At 44.4% G+C, this 23575-nt stretch overlaps 1 non-coding gene across 1 annotated transcript; it reads left to right on the top strand.

Moving 5' to 3' along the window:
- Positions 1-22103: 22103 nt before the first annotated feature.
- On the top strand, positions 22104-22232 carry LOC114229172 (small nucleolar RNA SNORA3/SNORA45 family). The gene has a single exon (XR_003615261.2). It is a non-coding gene; the product is annotated as a small nucleolar RNA SNORA3/SNORA45 family (small nucleolar RNA).
- The last annotated feature ends 1343 nt before the right edge of the window (positions 22233-23575 follow it).

The raw sequence follows: 23575 nt of genomic DNA, 5'->3' as shown, positions 1-23575 counted from the left end.
CCTGGGGTGGATTGGAAACCAGAGGTGGGGAAGAGCAGCCATGGTACCTCAGAATCACTTGGTCACATTCCTCTCCCTCCCTTATAGCAGCTCTGAGCTATAAGGCCAATAATGTCCCTGCATAATTAGCTACTCTCTCTGACCAAGTCCCAGGGACAGTGGTTAAAGAGAACTTCCTGTCATCTAGGAGGCTTCAGTCTGAGGATATGCAATGCAGATGTCTATATTCAATGAAGAGAGCACAAAAGTGTCAAAGCAGAGATGAGGAGAGCAAGGACTAAGGGAGCCTGGGAAAGCAGACGTCCATTAGAGTCTTCCTGAAAAGAAAGACCTCCTGAAGGCTGTGAGCTGGTTACTGAGGGAGGAGCCAGCAGAGCATTCCAAGAAAGCGCCACAGAAGGAGGAATTGAGAATGAGAGCAGACCTGAGATGTTCCACCTCCTGGTGGAAGGTGAGGCTGGAAAGGAACATTGGGGTAAATTGTCAGGGCCTTGAGCAGAAGTCTAATGTATCCTTGGGGTTTTTGAACAGAGGCTTGACTTCCATGCAGGTTTCCATGGTACTGTCTTAGGGGAGGGCACTGAGGAAAGACAGTGATTCCCAGCCCTGGCTGAGCGTCAGAGGCACCTGGGGAGTTTTTCAAAATCAGGGTGCTCAGCAGCACCCCAGACCAGTTAAATCAGGATCTCCAAGAGCAGAGCCCAGATGCAAAAAACTGTACTTGTTGTCCAAGTAAATTTGACCCTTGGACAACATGGGTATGAACTGCGTGGGTCCAATTATACATGGATTTTTTTTCATTTTATAAACAAATGACATAAACTAACAGTATTGATAAATACAGTACTATAAGTATATTTCTCTTTCTTATGATTTCCTTAGTAATATTTTCTTTCTCTAGTTTACTTTATTGTAAGAATACAGTATATAATACCTGTAACATACAAAATATGTGTTCATTGACTGTTTATGTTATGGGTAAGGTTTCCAGTCAACAGAGTAGGCTATGAGTAGTTAAGTTCTTGAAGAGTCGAAAGTTCTAGAAAAAGTTTTGACTGCTGCGGGAGCACCCCCCCAAAACTATGAATTGTTCAACTATATTTGTTTCGATCTCCCACTTGCAGCCAAGAGATGCCGCAAAGGAAAAATTGATAATAGTTGGCTGACAAATGTAAAGACTGAGAGAGAAAGAGGAAAGACGATGACTTTGGGACTTTTAACTTGGATAAAATCAAAAAGGGATGCTAATGGGGGCCAATTTGTTTCCACAGTCCTTTACCCTTACAGTGTGACATCAGGTGGAAACACCCAACAGATGCTTGGCAAAGGAAGCCGGAGGCTTCGGGGGATTCAGAATAAAGACCATACCAGGCTCCACTCCTCCGCACCAGCACCATGGAGCCAGCTCATCCCAGCTGGGGAGAGCCAACCCCTAAATTTTCTGAAATTTTGCAAGTCAGTTGTTAATGCAGCCAATATTAACCTTTTGCACTCGGATGTCGAGTGTGACTCGACACGGTTAGCATTAGAATAAAGGAATCGAGAAAAAAGCAAGCGAGTGCAAAGGGTTAAAAATGGAATGGCAAACCCTTATAATTAAGTAATATTGAAAACAAATGTAATTCTCAAAACTCATCATCTCCTAATACCATTACTACACTTTATTATTATCTGTGCTGTTGAGGTCATTTACGTCTATTTTATCTGAATGGTTGAAAAACTATAGGATGGTGTCCTATGCGCAGCTCTCCCCAACTCCACACCAGCCTTGCCAATAGTTTGAACTTGGCCATGGAGAGTGTTTACATCATGAATTGGCAACAACTACAAAGTAGGACTACCCCCTCCCAAGATCTAGTTGTTAAAAGAGTTGCCAGCACACACTACCCAAAACCACCTTACGGCCTCTGCAGTGAAGCCCACGGGAGAGCACGCTTTGGCAGTCTCATTAGGTAAAACAGAGAAAACAGGTAGGAACAAAGACTCCACTGAGGGAGAGAAGAAATTACTGCTAGAAACAGTTCTGATATTGACTGATATGTCCCCAAAACACAAGCTTTTTGCACTGTGCAGGTCCTTTGGGATCGCTGCTATTCCAAATAAACTTGTTTCACTTAGCTCCATGAATAAGAAACTTTTAGCCAGCGAAGATATATTTTATATGCACACATAAAATATCCTGTGTTTATATAGCACTCTCCTTTTAAGGAGCTCACAGCAATTACACATGTTCTCATTATTCCTATGAACGCCCTGGAGAGGTAGCTAGTTGGTAAAGGAAATAGAAGAGAATGGAAAAAAAAAAAGTGTTAAATTAGAAAAAAAGGCAGTACCTAGCCTCAGTGCTATAAACAGACTTCTTTTTCTCCCAGCATAGGAAACCTTGACTTTAGGACTTTAGAGTATCTTGCTTAAGAAGGTTCTAGAACTGGACTCCTACCCATGGCATTTCTCTATGGGCATGGCCATGGAGACCTCCCACTCTCCTGGTTCCCTTGCTATTTTGGCCCCAGTGCCTAACCGGGGCCGCAGCTGGAGCTTGTGGTCCAAGCCCACCTGGCTCCAGAGCATCGGGAGTTCACCAAAAGGCCAGGAGAGGGGGCGGCCCCGCGCAGGAGCAGCAGCCACCTGTGGCAGGAGCCCTTCCTGTGACCCGCCGTCTCTGTCATGCCCGGTCCTGGGCTCCGTGCCAATGACAATCCGCCCCCTGCACGGCGGCCTCATCCCACTGGGGTCCAATGGCTGCTCGGCCTGCCCTCAGCACTTGCCCAGGAGGCTCTGACAGTTCCTTTGGGGTACTCGTCAGTTTAACTTCAACGCCGGTGTCTTCTCCACTCACCCAGAGTTTGTCCGTGCTACAGAGCAGAGCGTACAAGGTAGCTGATGATACAACGGGGATGAGAGAATTAACTGAACTGTGCGTCTGTACTCGTGTACGTTTGTGTCAGAAACAGAGAAAGACAGAAACAGAAAAACAGAGACAGAGAAAAGAGGAAGGCAAAGAGTCATAGAGGCTGTGGGAATTCCTGAACAAAGAAATTGTTTGCGTTTGAGTTGTTTTGTTTCTAATGATTTTACTGTTTGTTTGTTTATAATTGGTAGAGGGCCGATGTTTAAGGTAAATCTCCCTGATGGGTAGCCCTGGGCTCCACCTAAGCCTGAACCCCAGGCTGTGGTGACCTCTTTACCTCCGGAGGGGGAGCAAGGCCAGGGAGCAGTGCCTTGGGGAGCAGTGTCACTGGCCCGACATCGCTAGATATTCAGATTGTCGGGAAGGTCAAGTCTAAAGAAGACTCCGCAGCTCCCCAGTAGGACTTCCTGATGCCACCAAAACAGCGGCTGATCTCCTGCTGGCGCAGGCCTGGGGTCTCCAGCTCACCCAGGAGTGAGGCTCTGGGGCGTTTCCTGACACCCAAGGGTCCTCACACCCAGCTCACGTGTCCTCTGAAGCGGTCAGTGGTCCTCACCAGACACACAAAACAAACGAGTGGACTAAGTGGAAGCAGCACTGGCTTGGGAAGGAGGAGGCAGGTTTTCGTCTTCCTAGTTCCATGGCAGCTGCCGTTATTCACTCAGCACTCATTTGCTGAGCCTCTCCTGGATGCTGAGGACGGCCTGGGCGGATAGGAACTAAGAGCAAAACAGCCGCAGGGACGCAGGCGTCAGTGGGCTCACAGGACGTGCCCCTGAGGGCCGCGCCCATGCAGTGTGCTCTCAGTAATGTCTTACAGACCAGAGGGCCTCTCCGTATCTCCTGAGCAATGAATCCAGCCCCTGCTAAGTAAAAAGAGTCACGTTTTGTTTCTTTGTTTGTTTACCTTTGAGTCCCCAAACTTAACTACTTCACACTTGCAGTGTGGGTGTCTGAAATGTTAATTGAGCCTCATCACAGCCCCTGGAGAGAGGTAAATGCTGCAACATCTGCCACAATCAAAAACACTTATGGGGCTCCTGTCGGCTGGGTCACCATATGCACAAAGTCAAAGAGGCACGGCCCAGCTGTCCAGAAGCTTCTAGAAGCCCTGGACCTCGCCCACATAAAGGACAAACAAACCACTGAGCAAACTCCGATAAAATGGTGCTGTCAGACCAACAAAGGGGAATGCAAATGCAGTCTGGGGAAGAGGTTCCTTTTGGGAAGGTGGGGGTGAAGGGGCCTAGGGGAGTTTGCACAGGCCAGACAATGGGGTGCAGGGATCACCGACTCTGTCCTGTTGGTCCAGGGTTGTCAGGGGCTTTTGAATGGTGGAGCAGGAGGGTGGAGGGAACTGTGAAGGGGACCCAGGACAAGGGCTCTTGGTCACTGCTCCCGAAAGGCTCCGGGACATCATTGCAAAGTCACAAAGCAAGGGCAAAACCTCTCCAGCATCACCCTGCTAGGAAGGTCTCCGGCCCCTCCCTACCCCGCTTTAACCTCTTATGTAAGAGCCCCCTATTGTGTTCCTATCAGGAGAGAAGTGACTAAGGGCCAGTGTGTGACTAAGGAAAATAAAAGTAAGAAAGGAGTCTTAATACTTGCCCTCACCCCTGGGTTATCTTGGCTCATTCCCTGATTCCTTCAGTTCACAGGCTCTGACATAAAAGGCAGGAAGTTACATACACTAAACAAAGCTCCTTAGATGTCAGGAAATTAACCTGGGAAACCCCAGCCAAGAGCGATTAAAGCCACTGTACTCCGAGTTCAGAAACCACCATAGCGTCAGATCAAAAGCTGTTTGCTGGGCACGTGGGCCAAACTGTACGTCCCAGAAAACCTGGGCACGGGCCCCGCGCGCCTGTGTGCTGCGTGTTTTCTGCCACGTGACTGAATCCTCACTCGGATCTGCGGCTTTTGACTCTTCTTGCCATAGGAGTCTGGGCGTTGGCCTTTGGCAAGTCTGCCCCCAGAAAAGCCACTGGCCTGCCCTGGCTCCCTGATTAGGGAAGATCACTCACCTCACCTCAGAGGGGTTCCAACAAGTGGCCCCAGAGGAAACCGAGTCCTTACAAGGAGAAGGGGGAGGCAGCCCGGGGATCCTGGCCCTCCCAGCCAAGAAAACAAACCCTTGGTGGAGAGTGCATAGTCAGACCAACCCTAACCAGCCATAGGATTTATGGGAGGGTCATTATTTAGGTGCATAGAAATAATAATAGCTCTTTGAGCCTTTGCAATTAAGGGGTGGGACTAGGTGTTCTTTATAATATCTTCTGGTTATGATACCCCGGAATTCTTAAACAGCTTAAACAAAATAGTTTACATCACGATGGGATTGTCAAGGAGCTTTTGGGCAGCACCACCTCATGCCTAGTATATCTCGGGAGATGAGTGTTAACCCCATTTCACAGAGGCATAAACTGAGGCCCCATGTGGGAATTTGCTTGCCGAAATGTCACGTAGCTGGAAGACAGCAGAGCCTAATGGCTTCTGGCCCAGTGCCCTAGAAGGACATTGTGGACAACACCGCTGTCCGAAAGGGACTGAAATTACATTCGCAATCATAAGCTCAAAGTGTTGCCCGACCTGATTTTTCTCTGGTATTCGAAAGCCAGTGAGAGTCCGATGGTAGCCACTTGGTGTGCCAGGCTTCTGGGAACTGGGCCTCAGAGAAATACAAACCTCACAATAGTGTAAAAAACCTCTTCTTGGGTCTCCAGAGGTTGAGTTAGTTGCATTCGCTGAAGAGGGAAACTGTGAGAGAAATGTTATTCATTTGTTCCTCACCCACAGCAACTCCAAGACCCTGCCTCGTCCCTCCTCTGAACGGGCTGGCCCTGTTGTCCCCACCATCCCCATCTCGGGCTGTTGGGCCAGGGAGAGTCACGGGCTGAGACCAGGTCACAGCGGCTCTCCCACGGCTCTGGCAGTGAGACCCAGAACGGACACTGAGACCCAGAACGGACAGTGAGACCTAGAAAGGACAGTGAAAGCGTCTGTGAGCCTGTGGCTGTAGAGTCGCTGTGTTAGTCAGGGTTCTCCGGGGAGCAGAAAGAACCAAAGCATGTATGGAGAGACAGAAAAGGATGAGTGATAAGGAATTGGCTCGTGCGGTTATGGAGGCCAGCAAGTCCCCCAATGTGCAGAGAGCCAGCAGGCTGGAGACCCAGGAGAGCTGATGGTGTCGCTCCGGTCCTGTCCAAAGGCCTTAGAACCAGGACAGCTGGTGGGGTAGCTCCGGAGAGCCTGGCAGGACTGAGAGACAGGAGGAGCCAATGTCCGGGTCCTGAGGCTGATGGAGGAGGCGCACCTCATTGAGGAAGGTGATCCGCTTCACCCGGTCCACCAATTTACATGTTCATCTCATCCAGAAACACCTGCACAGAAACACCGGGGTCATAGTCAGCCAAATATGTGGGAACCCTGGGGCCCAGCCAAGTTGACACGTAAAGTTAACCATCAAAATCACCTGGAGAGGCCAGGTCGGCAGTGGCGAACAGAACCCAGGCGAGCCCAAGTGAGGAGGCCCAGGGATGCGAGGAAAGCGGCTTAAAGAGAGGAAAGTGGACATTCTCAGGGAGGCATTGAGGGGAGGGATGGAAGGCTACGGCCTGGAGACCTTCCAGATCCCGTGCGATTCCTCCCCATCCTTTCCCCCGCATCCCTCCTTAACGAAACTGGTTTAAGTGAGTTTCTCTTCCTGAAACTGAACCATCCCGATTAGAACAAATAAGCACATTGTGGATTTTACTAGGTGGTGACTTTCTCTAACTTTAGACCAGCCAGTTAGCACATAATAAACCACCATACTGGGTGTCCAGTACTACCACTATATGTTATGTGCCCTTGGGTCTTGCATAACTACAGACAATAAGCCACACAAAGCTGAGAGAAGATTTGGGTATGGATAATGTGCTTTGACTTACCAAGGGTTATGTGCAAAAAGTGAGATATTCAGCGAGCTACATGTCACGTTACAGTTTTGTTCTTCTCACCTCACCATTCTTCATGCATTTCCTGAGGGAAAATAAAAATCATACTTTAAGAGGTTTACCTGAATTTGGGAATTTGCAACAGCCTGGCTGAGTCCCTTACAAAGGCCATAAGTATGCTATACATTGCTATAGTCATATCTTTTAGAAATCTCTATCTCTTCTACTACCGTTAGCTCTTTGAAGGATGGGCTCCACGCTTTGTGCAACGTCGTAGCTCTTCTCTCTAGAACACAGTAACTGGCACCTTGTAAGCGCACAACACATTTTTCAGTTAATTCTTTTATTTGATTCTCACAAGAAGCCTATCTGATAGATTATATTATTCTCAAATGTATTAATCAGCTTCAGCTAAGTTATGCTGCAATAACATACAACCCAAAAATCTCGATGTTTAATGCAACAAACATTTATTTCTCACTGATGTCACATACTACAGGTCAGCTACAGCCCTGCCCTGCATCGTCTTCATTCCAGGGCCCACTGACAGATAGAAAGAAATGGCAGAACACACAATGGCTCTACAGATAGTGACACAATCACTCGTACTCACTTCTGCCGGCCAAAGCAAATCTCACAGCCACGCCTGATGTCAATAGGGCAGGGATGGATAGTCCTTCCACAGGAGAGAGGGGTGCCCAAAATCACCTGGCCATGCCTGGCAACCGTGGGACAAGGATACATACTCCTCCACCAGGGAGAGACAGCAAAACGATGAACTCTATCACATCATGTTATAGAGAAACTGAGGTGAAGCGATTGCCTGATCGAATATCTTGTGAGTGGCGGACTCGGTACCTGAAGACTTCTTTGGACTCCAGGTGGAGGATTCCTTCCACTTCGCCACAGCTGCTCTCCAGGGCCTGGCCTGTACTTTGTGCCGCTCCCCATTAGCATTCGCAGCAAGCTGTCACTGAGACATTTGGCCTGGAATGTTCTATTCATAAGGATCCTATGTCCCGGGGAATCCAAGTGAGCCAAGGCAGACAAAATTAACAAGCGACAATCCGGAAATACAGATAGAGCCAACCCTTAAATGCTCCATTGACTGAGACATTTTTAATTTTGTTGGTTTGTTTGTTTAACCAGACTGAAGATAGAAAGGGGGGGTGGCACCTGAGAAGGACAAGCAGTTGTCACCCCTTAGGGTGCAAAAGAAAGAAGAAAGACTGCTGTCTGCTTTCAGCACTCAGGCTGGTGTCGGGGGCCCTCTGGCCACTGGGTGGTTGATCCTGCAATAGCTGGGATGGGGGACACGGAAGCACGCGGACTGATGTCCGGGAGAGCCTGGCGCCCTGATTTAGAAAGAGCCTTACGTGTAACCTGGCCCGCATTTTCAGAGTTAACGATTTCCATCACCACAAACAGCACCTGTCTCTAATGGACACCCTGGTCACTGTGGTTAATGATCTCTCTGGCCAGTGAGCTGTTTGGCTCAAGGAAAAAAACCTGACTGCATGCAGGTCCCAAATCTAGAAAACAAGTCACAATTCACGGCTTGTTTTTGACTGGATCATTTCATTTCCTTTAAGCGCACAGGCGCATGTTTGTCTTTGGATGGTGCGGGTTACGCAAAGTTCAGCACTCTAACACTTAGCGACAGAGGCTGTACGAAATACCTGTTCCCCATCTCTGCCAATAACATTTTTAAGGAGATTGGGCTTGATTAAAATACACACGGAAAGTCATGACTCCAACCTGCCCAGGATGTATCCAGTTGCACGGTATTATGAAACACATACCATCCTGGACGTTCTTCCAAAAGAACATGCACAGAAGATGCTGTCTTTCTGCCAGAATAAAGGCTCCTTTTCAATCCCCACTGCCCTCCACCCTCAGTCCAAACATCCAACAAGCTGCAGCGTGCAGGCAGCTGTGCCCGAGCCGGTGCTGCAGCTCCACGCCTGCCTTCCGACTCTCTCGTGAGAAGGCCCTGGAGGGAGGCCTGGCTACTGCTCCCCAGCAGAACAGAACAGTAAGATGCCCGGGGAGTTGCTCCTTCTCGCTTTTGTCCTTCAGAGTCCCCGGTGGAGCCTTTGTGCTCCCACGGGAGGGGTGCTGTAGGACTTCCCAAGGCAGCACAGGTGCTCTCACAGGGAACGCTCTGGGAAGCCTTCCAGCTCCCCCTGAGCCACCACCTGCTCCATCCCCTTTCTAACTTCCTCTGCTCCATCCAGAATGCCCTCTCACTACTTCCACACCTCATGTCTCACTTCTGTTCTTCTTGCTAAGAAAACGTACTGCTCTTCACTTATCCACGTCTTTCAAGTTCTAACTCAAGTTTCACTTACTCCAAGGTTTCCCGACTAGACTCTTCCTAAACCGCTTAGATGTGTGTGTTTAGCACTTAAGAGCTGTGCCAAACCGGGTGCCTACTTTTATTTTTTAGACAATTAGATCAGAACTTAATCATCCAAATAGATGTCACTTTCCAAGTCTTCGTGTTGGAGATTAATCACTTCCTCCAGCGCAGTCACTGCCCATCATAATTTGGGGATTCCTCCTTAGGGCTTGTCTTCAGAGAATGTGTCATACATTGTTGAGCTCAATAGCCTACAGCAATTATCGGTCCTCTGAGGTTTTAGGGAATCGCTCAGAACCATGACTGGTGATTGCAGGTTAGTGAGAGTACATAGATATTTAGTAACCACCCAATTTACACATCTAGAGCAGTCCCTTGAAAGAGGAAACCCTTTCTCCCGCAACGCTGCTCTGCATCCAACCAGTCCCCCTGATGGCAAATACTTGTCTCATGAAAGTGATTTTATTTCCTTTTTGAGACATTTGGATGCACACCTGATTAGTAATGTAGGTATTGATTTATTCAATCAACAAATTTATTCAATCACCCCACAGATTGGCCCTGATCACCCGCCAGGCCTAGGGACCCTACCCATGTGTGAATTTTGTGCACCGGGCCTCTAGTATAGAACAAAACAATACATGCTGTGATATAAAAACGGATAGTTGTCTATGGGAGGAAGAGGAGTAAGTTAGGCTGGAGGGTCAGGGTAACTTCCCAATGCTGTTTTGAAGGATGGTTAAGTTTGCTAAATGAAGTTGGCAGGGGCAGGAGGGGAGGAATTACTTATAAGGCATAGTTAGAATGCTGAAACAGCAAGACACATTCAAGATTTTCCCTGTGAAGAGGGATTGGTAGAATTAATGCAGAAATGAGAGGCACTCAGGACACTGAAAGGTCGAGAAGGGCTTATCTTGAGAGCAATAAGAAGTCACCGAAAGTTCAGGCTGGGATAAAAACCAGCCAACAAACCAAAACCATATCATGTGACTAAAAACTCATGAAACATTTTTTAAATATATATCTTTATTGATTTCAGAGAGTAAGGAGAGGGAGAGAGAAATAGAAACATCAATGATGAAAGAGAATCATTGATCGGCTGCCTTCTGCACACCCCCTACTGGGGATTGAGCCTGCAACCTGGGCATGTGCCCTTGATTGGAATCAAACCTGGGACCCTTCAGTCCGAATGCCGACGCTCTATCCACTGAGCCAAACCAGCTAGGACGTCATGAAACATTTTTAATGTGTTTGCTCAGCACTTTTTCACATATGCTAGCCTAGTTAATCCTTTTAATAACTCTGTGAGAAACATACTGTTATGCCCACTTTACAGATGAGGAAAGAGAGACCAGCAAGGTTTAGTAACTTGCCCAAAGTCATACAGCTAGTAAGTGACAGAGCTGGGATTCAAACTCTAATCTCCACTTCTCTCAACTCCAAATCCCAGAATGACTCCCTAAAAGGAACTTAAAAGGCCAAAACCGGTTTGGCTCAGTGGATAGAGCGTCGGCCTGCGGACTCAAGGGTCCCGGGTTCGGTTCCGGTCGGGGGCATGTGCCTTGGTTGTGGGCACGTCCCCAGTGGGGGGTATGCAGGAGGCAGCTGATCGATGTTTCTCTCTCATCGATGTTTCTGGCTCTCTATCCCTCTCTCTTCCTCTCTGTAAAATATCAATAAAATATATTTAAAAAAAAAAAAAAAAAAAAAGGAACTTAAAAGGAAATTTTGAATTTTAAATAGATTTATACTGTTTAACTTGGGCACAAATCAAAGCATTAGAAAATAAAGTAATATTTAACTATTTTATGCCCATTTAACTAACAGAAAATATCTATTCTGCATTCCTCAGCTGGCATTAATATATTGATGTCCATTTTTTAAATTTACATAAATCTTTTGGAAAACAATATAATAATATATATCAAGAGTTAGAAAAATATCCATCTTCTTTTACCACCTTAAGGAATTTACCCCAGAAAATATTTCAAAGTAGATACAAAATTTATCTTTGCAACATTATCTTTAAAAGTGCAAAACTGAAAAGAAAAAAAATAAAACACCCTACATGTGGAATGATAGGACAATGGTTTGGTAAATGATCATGCAGCTCATTGGAATATTGTGGAATCATTTACCATGATCTTTATGAGCATTATGTAATACCATGGGAAAATATTTATATGTAAACTGTCACGTGAAAAGGTACGCTAGAATAAATATTGACAATTATGAGGAATGTGGCCTATTAGCTTTGCAAATTCCCTGGTGAAGTGAAACACATTGCATCATACAATTTCTCCTATAAAATGCAGTAACTAAAAATGTTAAGTAATCCCTTAAGACTCTAATGAATCTATGAGCTCAAGATTTGCTCATAAACTATAAAATAAATTCTGCCAATAAAATAAATTCTGGATTGCATTACATCACATCATTAGTGTACTTACCTAAATTTACCTAAATCTGCAAAGTAACACCATCCTTGTCACATCATGAGAGTCCCCAGCAAGCTCCATATGCAAACACATAAGCTGTATCGAAGTGTTGCTCCCAGCAAGGGTAGGCTAGGCTTATTTACTGACTGTTGTTGTTTTTTAATCATTATTGTCTCCCTCTGTGCCACCCCCCATTGGCCCCTCCACCCAGTTGCCGTCCTGCCCCAGGCCTTCACCAGCTTATCGTCTGTGTCCATAGGTAATGCATATATGCATATAAAATCTTTGATTAATTTCTTCCCATCCCCTTTCTTCCCCCTTCGCTCTGAGATTCGTCAGTCTATTCCATTTTTCTATGCCTCTGGTTCTATGTTATTCATCAGTTTATTTTGTTCATTAGATTCCTTGTTCATTTACTTTGATTTTTAGATTCAATTATTGATAGATATGTATTATGCCATTTTATGGTTCATATATTTCTTCTTCTTCTTCTTCTTCTTCTTCTTCTTCTTCTTCTTCTTCTTCTTCTTCTTCTTCTTCTTCTTCTTCTTCAAATTGTTTTGAACTCTGTATCTAGTAGTTTGCTTCCTTCCATTTCATTTAGTTCTTTTTCTGGAGATTTCTCCTGTTCTTTCATTTGTGACATGTTTCTTTGTCTCTGCATTTTGGCTGCTTCCTTGTGTTTGTTTCTATGTATTTGGTAGAGCTGCTATGTCTTCTGGAATTGGTAGAGTGGCCTTGTGTAGTAGGTGTCCTGTAGGGCTCAGTGGCTCAGCCTTCCCAGTCACCTGAGCTGGGCACTCTAGCTGTGTCCCTGTGTCAGTTCTATGCACAGTCTTGCTTGAGCCTTGATTACTATTGCCATAACTGGGAGGAGTTGACCTACAGGCCAATTGGCTGTGAAGATCAGCTGGGAATACAGTGGAAGAGCAGCAGTGCAGGAGACACTGTATGGGGCAAGACTTGCTTCAGTGGGGCTTTGGTGCTCACCCAGAATGCCCCTTGAGTGTGTTACTGGTGGATATGAAGAATTGTAATCTGGTATTATCTGAAGCTGTCCACTGGGTGCACTGGCTCTGGGGCCTCCTTGGAGGTGCAAAGTCAGCCAACTGCCTGAGATCACCTGGTAGTAGCTACAGAGTGATCTGCAGATGTCTGCTACTTGTATTGAGCTTTGAAGTGCCCAGGTGAGTCTAAGCTGTGAAGTAAGGCAGGCTGCTGCTAGTGCTGGGTCTTGGGCCTTTTACTGATATGCATGGGTCACCCTGATGCCAGTTGCTGCTTGTTTGAGACATTTTTAAGAAAGTCTGAAGCCTAAGCCAAGACAGGCCATTCATATGGAAAAGCCACTGCAAACTGTTTGGGTAGAACTCTAAGTTGGATGAGGCAGGATCTCAGGGAATCACCAGGGTGGAGTGAATAGTGTGAACCAGGCTGATGGAAACTCAGATATGGCTGCCAGTCAGCTCTGCAACAGGGAGGTCCCAGCACAGGAACAATGACTCCTGCGAGCATCACTCACTGTCTGGGAGAAAGCCATCTCCAATGCCAGATAACCCAGTTCCTCCCCATATATTCCTTGTTTCCCCAATTCTGCTGCCCAACGCTGGACTCAGAAGGAATAGGACCATGTAAATTCATGTGCTGGCCCTTTAAGAGGAACTGCCTGGGTCTCCAGCAGCCACCTTATCACTCAGTCACTGTTCCTGCTGGTTTTTACAGCCTGAAGTTACAGGGACTTCTCTTCCCAACTCTGGAACCCTGGACTGGGGGTTTGGTGTGGGGCTGGGACCCATTGCTTCTCATGGAAAGCCTCCCCAACAGAGATATCCTTCCCCACACATGGGTGTAGGACCAGCCCATTTCACACCTCCATCCCTCCTACCAGTCTCCATGTACTTTACTCTTTACTTCTTTAGTTGTAGGACTTCCATTCAGCCAGATTTCAGGTGGTTGTAAATGATGGTTGTTCTGTATTTTAGTTATAATTTTCATGTGGTTGTGGGAGGCGGTGAGTACCTTCGCCACCATCTTGGTTCTCTCTTACTAACTGTCTTGATTCTTACCTTCTTGCACACTAGCTTTAAAACCCAGTCATTTTCAAGTCCAAATGCCTGCAAAATTACAAGTTATTATGATCTTTGAAGTCTCAGGAAAATAATTGAAATTGAGAATGTCAAATCAAGAATGTCAACAGTCTACTACTATTTATAATATATACTAGAGGCCAAGTGCATGAAATTCGTATATGAGGGGGGCGGGGTCCCTCAGCCCAGCCTGCACCCTCTCCAATCTGGGACCCCTCGGAAGATGTCCAACTGCCTCTCGCAATCTGGGACCGCTGGCTCCTAACTGCTCGCCTGACTGCCTGCCTGATCACCTCTAACCCCTCTGCCTGACTGCCTGATTGCCCCCAACCACCTCTGCCTGCCTGATCACCCCTAACTACCTCTGCCTGCCTGCCTGATCGCCCCTAACTGCTCCCCTGCTGGCCTGATTGCCCCTAACCGCCTCATGCCATACCTGGGACCCAGGATTCCCTCCTCTGGCCAACCGCAGGCACCCAGGACCTGGGGCAGCTTCACCCATGCTGGCCACAGCTACAGGAGACCGTGGGTGGGCAGCTTCACCTGGGCCACAGTTGCAGGCACCCAGGACCACGGGGCTGGCAGCTTGTCCCTCTCCCAGGCTTAGGCACAGGCACTGGCACCTGGGACCGCAAGGTGGGCAGCTTGTACCTCTCCCAGGCCACAGCCCCAGCCACTGGCACCTAGGACCATGGGGTGGGCAGCTTGTCCCTCTCCCTGGCCACAGGTGCAGGTGCAGCCGTTGGCACCCAGGACCGCGGGGCATGTGGCTTGTCCCTCTCCTGGGCCAAAGCCTGGCTGGTCCCCATTCCTCTCTCATGAGCTCATTTGTGCCTGGATGGTCCCCATTCTTCTCTCCCCAGTGTTGAGTGTCTGAGCCATTATAGTGTGACAGTGTGAGGGCATGACAACCATTTGCATATTAGCTCTTTATTATATAGGATGTAGTATCTATAATATTACATAACTATTTGAAAATGTAAACATATGGCTAATGCTACCTGGACACACAAAAATAAAGATTGTTGTGTTTGGATGAAAGAATTCTAAGTAATTATTATAATAACTAGTAGCCTGGTGTATGAAATTTGTACATGGGGGAGGGGGTGTTCCTCAGCCCGGCCTGCACCCTCTCCAATCTGGGACACCTCAAAGGATGTCCTATTGCCAGTTTACAGGGATCGGGCCTAAACCGGCAGTCGGACATCCCTTTCGCAATCTGGGACTGCTGGCTCCTAACCACTCACCTGCCAGCCTACCTGCCTGCCTGTCTGATTGCCCCAAATCACTCTGCCTGCCGGCCTGCTCACCCTCAACTGCCCACCACCGCTGGCCTGCTCACCCCCAAATACTCCCCACCACCAGCCTGATCACCCCCAACTGCCCCCCGTGCCAGTGTGCTTGCCCCCAACTGCCTCCCCTGCCAGCCTGCTCGCCCCCAACTGCCCCCCTGCTGGCCTGTTTACTCCAAACTCTAAACTGCCTCCCCGCCGCTGTCCTGATCACCTCCAACTGACCCCCACTGACGGCCTGCTAACCCCCAACTGGCCCCCCTGCTGGTATGCTCACCCCCAACAGCCCCCGCCCCCCACCAGCCTGATCACCCACAACTGCCCTCCCCTCTTGGCCTCTAACCGCCTCTACCTCGGCCCCGCCACCATGGCTTTGTCTAGAAGAATGTCCAGAAGGTCTCCTGGAAGGTCTCCCAGTCTAATCAGCATATTACCCTTTTATTAGTGTAGATAGAGGCCTGGTGCATGGATGGGGGTCAGCTGGTTTGCCCTGAAGGGTGTCCTGGTTCAGGGTGGGGATCCCACTGGGGTGCCAGACCAGCCTGGGTGAGGGGCTGATGGGTGTTTTCAGGCTGGCCATGTCCCCCGGCAACCCAAGCTCCCAGCCCCTCCTTTTTTGCTTTTTATTTTTTTCAGTACCTCCTTGAGCAGAGGCAGGGCCAGCTGGAAGCAGGTATCTGGAATTTATTTGTCTTCTATAATTGAAACTTTGTAGCCTTGAGTGGAGGCCAGGGCCAGCTGGAAGCAGGTATCTGGGATTTATTTATCTTCTATAATTGAAACTTTGGGAGAAACCAAGATGGTGGCAGAGGTAAACACCTGAACTGCTGCCTCACACAACAATTTCAAAACTACAACTAAAAGACAAAATGGACATCATCCAGAATCACAGGAAGGCTGGCTGAGTGGAAATTCTACAACTAGAAAAAAAGAGAAAAGCACACTGAGACTCACAGGAGCTGCGAAAGGCAGAGGTATGGAGGCGCGCACACCAAGAAGGCTGGCAACTGAGTAAGTGGTTGGCTTTCTAAATAGGGAGGGAGACAAAAGCTCCTGACTGTTCTGAACTCCAGTTCTGGGTGAGACTCTGGGGACACAGACTCATACGGGGAGAAACTGGACTGTCTGGCTTCGGGCAAAACTCAAGGGCGGCTTTCTCTCAGAGGTGCTTGCAGTGATTGCCATGGGACACTGAGACCCAGGGGCCTCTTAGGGCAGGGCTGATAGGAAGCCATTGCTGTTTGCTCCACCCTGAGACTCCGCCCCATCCAAGCTGAGTGCAGAGGCTTTTGCATATGAATGGCTTGGTCCTTTGAATTCTAAACTTACCTAACAAACTGCAGCTGAGTCAGAGAGACCCAGAACATCCAAAAGAAGGCCCAAGGCCCCACAGCAGCTTGCATTGCTTCACAGCTGGCCCTCATCTGGGCACCTCCAAAACCCAAACAAAGAAGAGTAATCAGCAGATCTCTCCGTAGCTCCTGCTGGGTGGCCTCAGGCAGAGGCTAAATTAGCACCTCCTTGGAGATCCAAGAGCCAGTGTACCCAGGGGTCAGAGTGGGACCATCCAGATTACAACTACTCAGATCCATAAAGTACACACTCAGGGGGCAGACTCAGTGAGCACCAAAGCCCCACTGAAGCAAGTCTTGCCCCATAAGGGTGTCTGGATGAAAGAATTCTAAGTAATTATTGTAATAACTAGTAGCCTGGTATACTAGCCAGCACAGAGAGACACCATCGTAGACACAGCTGATCCTCACAGCCAATTGGCCTGGAGGTCAATTCCTCCCAGTGATACCAACAACAATCAAGGCTTAACTACAACAAGACTGTGCACACAGCCCACAAAGGGGTGCACCAAGAGTGTCCACCTCAGGTAACTGGGGAGGCTGAGCCACTGGGCCCTATAGGACACCTAGCACACAAAGCCACTTTATCAACTCAGGGAAGCAACCAAAATGTGGAGACAAAGAAACAGGTCACAAATGAAAGAAATGGAGGAAAGAAAACTACTGGATATAGAATTCAAAACCACAATTATAAGGTTTTTCAAGAATTTTCTAGAAAAGGCCAATAAATTTAGTGAGACCCTCGAGGATATAAAAAAGGACCAACTAGAATTTAAGCATACACTGACTGAAATAAAAAATATTATACAGACACCCAACAGCAGACTAGAGGATCGCAAAAATCAAGTCAAAGATTTGAAATACAAAGAAGCAAAAAACACCCAATTGGAAAAGCAAAAAGAATCCAAAAATATGAAGATAGTGTAAGGAGCCTCTGGCACAACTTCAAGCGTACCAACATCCAAATTATGAGGGTGCCAGAAGAAGAGAGAGAGCAAGATACTGAAAACATATTTGAAGAAATAATGACAGAAAACTTCCCCCACCTGGTGAAAGAAATAGACTTACAAGTCCAGGAAATGCAGAGAACCCCAAACAAAAGGAATCCAAAGAGGACCACACCAAGACACATCATAATTAAAATGCTAAGAGCAAAATACAAAAAGAGAATCTTAAAAGCAGCAAGAGAAAAACAGTTAGTTACCTATAAGGTAGTACCCATACAATTGTCAGCTGATTTCTCAACAGAAACTATGCAGGCCAGATCGGAGTGGCAAGAAATATTCAAAGTGATGAATAGCAAGAACCTACAACCAAGATTACTCTACCCAGCAAAGCTATCATTTAGAATTGAAGGTCAGATAAAGAGCTTCACAGATAGGAAAAAGCTAAAGGAGTTCATCACCACCAAACCAGTATTATATGAAATGCTGAAAGGTATTCTGTAAGAAGAGGAAGAAGAAGAAAAAGGTAAAGATAAAAATTATGAACAACAAATACATATCTATCAACAAGTGAATCTAAAAATCAAGTGAGTAAAAAATCTGATGAACAGGATAAACTGGTGAATATAATAGAATCAGGGGCATAGAAAGGGAGTGGACTGACAATTCTCGGGGGGAAAGGGGTGTGGGGGCTGCGGGAAGAGACTGGACAAAAATCGTACACCTATGGATGAGAACAGTGGCTGGGGGGGGGGGCGGTGGTAAGGGCAGAGGGTGGTTTGGGAACCGGGTGGAAGGGAGCTATTGGGGGAAAAAAGAGGAACAATTGTAATAATCTGAACAATAAAGATTTGTTAAAAAGAAAAGACAGAAACTTTGTAGCCTTGAGCAGAGGCCAGGGCAGGCCAGGGAGGGCAGGAAGCTTAGCTTCCTCCATAGCCAGAGGCAACCCAAGCCTCCTGCTCACTCCAGCTCTGTGGCCGCTGCCATCTTGGTTGGGTTAATTTGCATACTCACTCCTGATTGGCTGGTGGACATGGCTTGTGGACATAGTGGAGGTATGGTCAATTTGCATGTTTCTCTTTATTTAGATAGGATGATGTATGGTGCCAGGTAGGTACTGGAAATATCAGGGGAACACTTTGTAAAGTATATGATTATCTAACCACTATACTGTACACTTGAAACTAATACAAAGTAATATTAAATGTTAAAAAAGAAATAAAAAATAAAAATTTTAAAAAATAAATAAATAAAATTAAGTGATAATGGGAATAAAAGAATTCTAAGTAATACTTTTCTTTTAAATCATTCATTAAGTATTATATTATTCCATTATAATAAATGAAGTTCACACAAACAATTACTCTACAGCTACATTCTTATGGATAGGCCTCTATTGCCTTTAAGCCCATTGGTATTTTATAGTTTTTAATGTGTTTTATGGTTTTAGGGTAGAGGTTATAGGTTAATTAGCTGATTCATGATGATAGTTTTACAATAAATATGTATATCAAAACATCAAGTTGAACTCCTTAAATAAACAATTTTACATGTCAATAATATCTTAATAAAGCTGCTAAAAAGGATGGAAGAAAAGAATATTTAAAATATTTTAGGAGTATTAGCATCTCAATCTTTACTAAACTATCATTCCACCACTGCTGTAGGGTAGGGTGGTAAAGAAAAAGAATTAAGCACACTAAGATTGCATCTCAAAGAGCTCAAACTTATATAACCTTTTCCTTCCCCAACTAACAAACTTCACTAATACTGAATGTACTCCATTGACCAGGCACATCCAACCCTCATCCCATGGAATCCTCAGATCCTCCTTCTTATAGATGGAGACATCAAAATGAAAACACATTAGGTAGCCAAGAGAAGAATACAGTGAACAATTATGGTTGACTCCCTTGTGGCCACATCTCCAAACTAGTGTGCTGGAAGCTACCCATTGTCTACACTATCATGAAAGTGCAGCAGGGAACACAGAAGGCTGATGGACCTTGGGCTTTAGCAAGGGCTAAAAGCTATGCACCAATTGTTCTGTTGAGACAATGGTGGCTCAAGGCAATCCCCTAACCCAGTGTTTCTCAACCTTTCTAATGCTGTGACCCTTTAATACAGTTCCTCATGTTGTGGTGACCCCCAACCATAAAATTATTTTCGTTGCTACTTCATAACTGTAATTTTGCTACTGTTAATGAATTGTAATGTAAATATCTGTGTTTTCTGATGGTCTTAGGCTCTACAGCAGCAGTTCTCAACCTGTGGGTCGTGACCCACAGGTTGAGAACCGCTAGCAGGGTCACCTAAAACCATTGGAAAACACAGATATTTACATTATGATTCATAACAGTAGCAAAATTACAGTTATGAAGTAGCAACGAAAATAACTTTATGGTTGGGGGTCACCACAACATGAGGAATTGTATTAAAGGGTCGCGGCATTAGAAAGGTTGAGAACCACTGCCCTAACCTGATAATCCTTTTACTGTTTACCTTTGATATGCCTATTTGCTTTGCAAAAGGGAAAATGTGTACTGTAGTAAATAAAAGCATAGGGAACCGAGAAGTCAGGGAGCTTCTCCACTAGAGTGAAGCCTCCACCTGGCTCCCCGCCATGTCTTCTAAATTTATATTTCTTGTCTAGTATATCCATTTCTATGCAGCCCCTTCTCCAAACCTTGAAACTTAGCTGCAAATGGATGTGGCAGACACATCTGGTGTCCGAACAAGGACATGGAGAAGAAGATTTGCCTGAGTGAAAAATGAAGAAAGTTCACCGGAAAGGTGGGGCCACCGAAAAAGGTGGGGAGATTCACTGCATGCAAAGCTTGTGCCAAGCTACGAAAGTCACGATCTGTAAGTGGGTGAGAACGTCTTTTCAGCCAAGCTATAATGGGGAAGGATTCAAATAAAAGGCAAAAATATTATTGTAAATTTTTAGCTTGTATGCTCAAGGATAAAGAAATTAACATGTCAAAAAGTACTCTCTTAAATCAGGCTCAAGGAAAACGAGTGCCCTTGTCATCTTTAACTATGTGGGCTCTTGTTCAAATTGCATTATGCCTAATTTGTATTGGGGATCAAAAGTCTGTTATACTTAAAGCCCCGGATCCTCTGCCTCTAATGTGGAAAGGCTCAACAGCTAGAAAATATGGGGCTATCAGTCCTCTCACAAAAGGACTCTTTAATGCTTTGTCTGAAAATTACCATATGACGCCTTGGGACAGGCAGATTTTAGCTAAAATAACTTTAGAGGCCAGTCAATGCTATAGAAAGAAGAATCCAGAAAAAGAACTCTTATTTATTAAGTCTTGTCTATATGTTATTGGTGCTTGTCTGTTGATTGTGGTTTTATCTGTCTTTGTTGTTTGGTTTAATTTGTTTATTGTTAGTTTTTTAAGCATGTCTTTAATTTAATTTAATAAAAAAAGAAACCTAGGTGGCCAGGCCATTTACTGAATTTCCCCAGAGAAAACAGGAGGTGGGGGGTGGAGGAGGGGGGGGAGAAATGTGGCCAATAACACAGGTCCTAGGAAAATTCCGTAGTCAAAGGGAAGTAACTAAAAAAGGCCCCAGCCTATTAATTACTAATCTTTGGATGATCCTGTAAATTGGACGCCTACTCTCGAGAGTGCTATTAAAAGTCTCATTTTCGCCATGTTTTTATTTCCCAGTCCATCATTTGAAATTTAGATAGATGAGTCATTTCTCAGAATTTAGGGATACATCTGGGATTTCTGTACCCATAAAGAGAAAAAGGCTAGCTTAAGAAAAAGGCGCACCCCACCCAATTTTGGGTGACCTCTTAAAACTGAGCCCCTTCTCTTTACAGATGCTATAGAATAAACCCAAGACTGTTTTTTCTTTAAAAGATGGCAAAAATGACACAAGAAAAATACACAGGCTGGGTTTAGGCAACAAGATTAGTATTTCCATAATAATGGGTAGTACTTGAATAATAATAGACCGCATTCCAAGGTTAACATTAAAGCCACTGAAAGTCAGTAAGTTATCTCTGTTACAGAATTTGCCAAAGTAAATGCCTTAGATGGTAATAATTGGCTTTAGAATCTCAAAATTGTTAAAACATAAATAAATAAATGTAACTAAAATGAAGAATTTGTGGTAGAGCTTTTCAGTAATAATTATAGGTATATTAATGGTGGAGGTCCAGTCGCTCACTCTCTATTGAAGGAGGGGGCCAGCCACATTTCCTGCAGCAGTAACCTTAGATGTTATCTCTAAGGAAGAATGTGGTGGTTTTAAAATTCAAATGGCTACAGGTCTACTTCCAAAGTCTTTGGTAACTTAAAACTTTGGAGCATTACTGAATTAAATAATAAAAATTATTAAATATCTAGGTATTTTAAAATGACAAAATACTGAAATATTAATCTGAGTTTGCCTTGTATAAAAAATCTAAAGGATAGATTTGAATCTATTAATTAAATATATCTTGTATTTTATTTGAAATATATCCTTAAAAATGTGAAGGTATTACTAATCTAAGAAATGCTAAGTATTTAACTTTCCACCTAAAAATTTAAGGCTTCTAAAAGTTTAAAGTTCAAATTAAGTTGGGAGAAATTATATGGTTGTGATAACAAAATGCATAAAGTACAGAAATTCATTTTTGAGAAAAATAATTCTTGTATTTTCTCTAGAGAAATTAGTAGTTCAAAATATGTTTTAGTACTTATGTGTACTACATGTAGTAAAATTTCAACACAGAATATAATACTTTATTGGCCTAATTAAAAAAGAAGAATTCCCAAGACTGGAGTCACATCTTGACAGCTATTGTCCTGGTGTGCTAGAGTTCTCGGAGAGAATCTGTTGGTCTTGATTCACTGACGAGGGCAGCAAGTGCCCCCGGTAGTGCCCAAATCAGAAACATAGGCAAAACAAAACAACAACAACAAAAATAAAAATAAAAAAGAAGAATTAATTCTATTGTCTGAACTAAATTTTTAATATAAAAAACAGTTAAAATTTAATTAATATCTTTTAGAATAATTACAAAAAGTATATAATATAATCTTTGGATTATGTATATTAGGTTGTTTCTCCAAGTTAAATTTCAAGACTTTAACCGAGAGATAGCCTTGGGACATTTCAAGGGCCCTGAAATGATTCAAGGATTTATTCTCTCTTAAAAGAAATATTTTTGAACTAAATTAGGCCTATCTAATATACTTGAAATCATGTGGAAAGCTTTATCAAATAAAAATTAATAACTATATTTTATTTATATACATATATTTTAAATGTTATAAAGGTTTCAACCTCTAAGGGAGGGCAAGACAAAGTTGCTGAATACTTCCTAAGCAAAACCAGATTATTCAGCAATGGAATTTTAAGACACAAAGCCTCAGACAGCCTGCTCTTTAAATAGGCTGTGGGATGGGGCAGCATCTGTACTTCATAGGTTAAATATATAAGTTTGCTTACTTTACTTTTTCAATAAAGATGCCTACTTTAGCTACTTAATAAATTAGCTTTTCTCAATATAATCACAGTCTCATATAAACTCAGTTATTTGAGAAGCCAAAATGTTAAGCAATTGGTTTTAGCAAAGTCCAAAGTAAAAATTTGCATATATATGCAAATGAGCACTAGCCAAAAAGAATGCTGTTTAAAAGTAAACTTTAAGCTTAATAAAAAGGAGAAAATTTAAAAACTCTTCCACTACTATTTACAAAATAAACTAAAAGTTATTATTCAAGCATTAAATCTCACCATTAATAAGACACCATAAGTAAAAAGAGAGTTACTTTTACTTGATATGTATGCATTACAGTATTGACCAGCACTTAAAAAGCAACCAAGTTTGTTGCTCCTTTTAAAAGAAAGGAAAAGGTTTTTAAAAGAACCTCCCTAGAAATTACTCTGGGGGTAAACAAACAAACAAACAAAACAAAAAAACAGAAACATATTCCCTTCCAATATCTAGAAAACAGTAATTAAAATTCAATGTATTAGGCCTCAAAAAAAAGGAAATAATTTGCATTTTGCCTCCATAACAAAGCTTATATCAATATACTCAAAGACTGATAGCAGAAATCCAATTAGTGTCATTTACTGTCCACACCCAAGGACAACTAAAGTTAGAAAATAAGCCTTATTTCACACTGATTTAAATTGACAAATTGAAATAAGTAAATATTCAGGGGACCTTAGTAGTACTAGGCAGGAACCTATTCCTGGAGCATTAACTATTTTTTCTGATGGTTCATCTCATA

Source organism: Eptesicus fuscus, chromosome 8 (genome assembly GCF_027574615.1).
Source record: "Eptesicus fuscus isolate TK198812 chromosome 8, DD_ASM_mEF_20220401, whole genome shotgun sequence".
Classification (NCBI taxonomy): Eukaryota; Metazoa; Chordata; class Mammalia; order Chiroptera; family Vespertilionidae; genus Eptesicus; species Eptesicus fuscus.
This window is presented reverse-complemented; position numbering and strand designations above follow the sequence as displayed.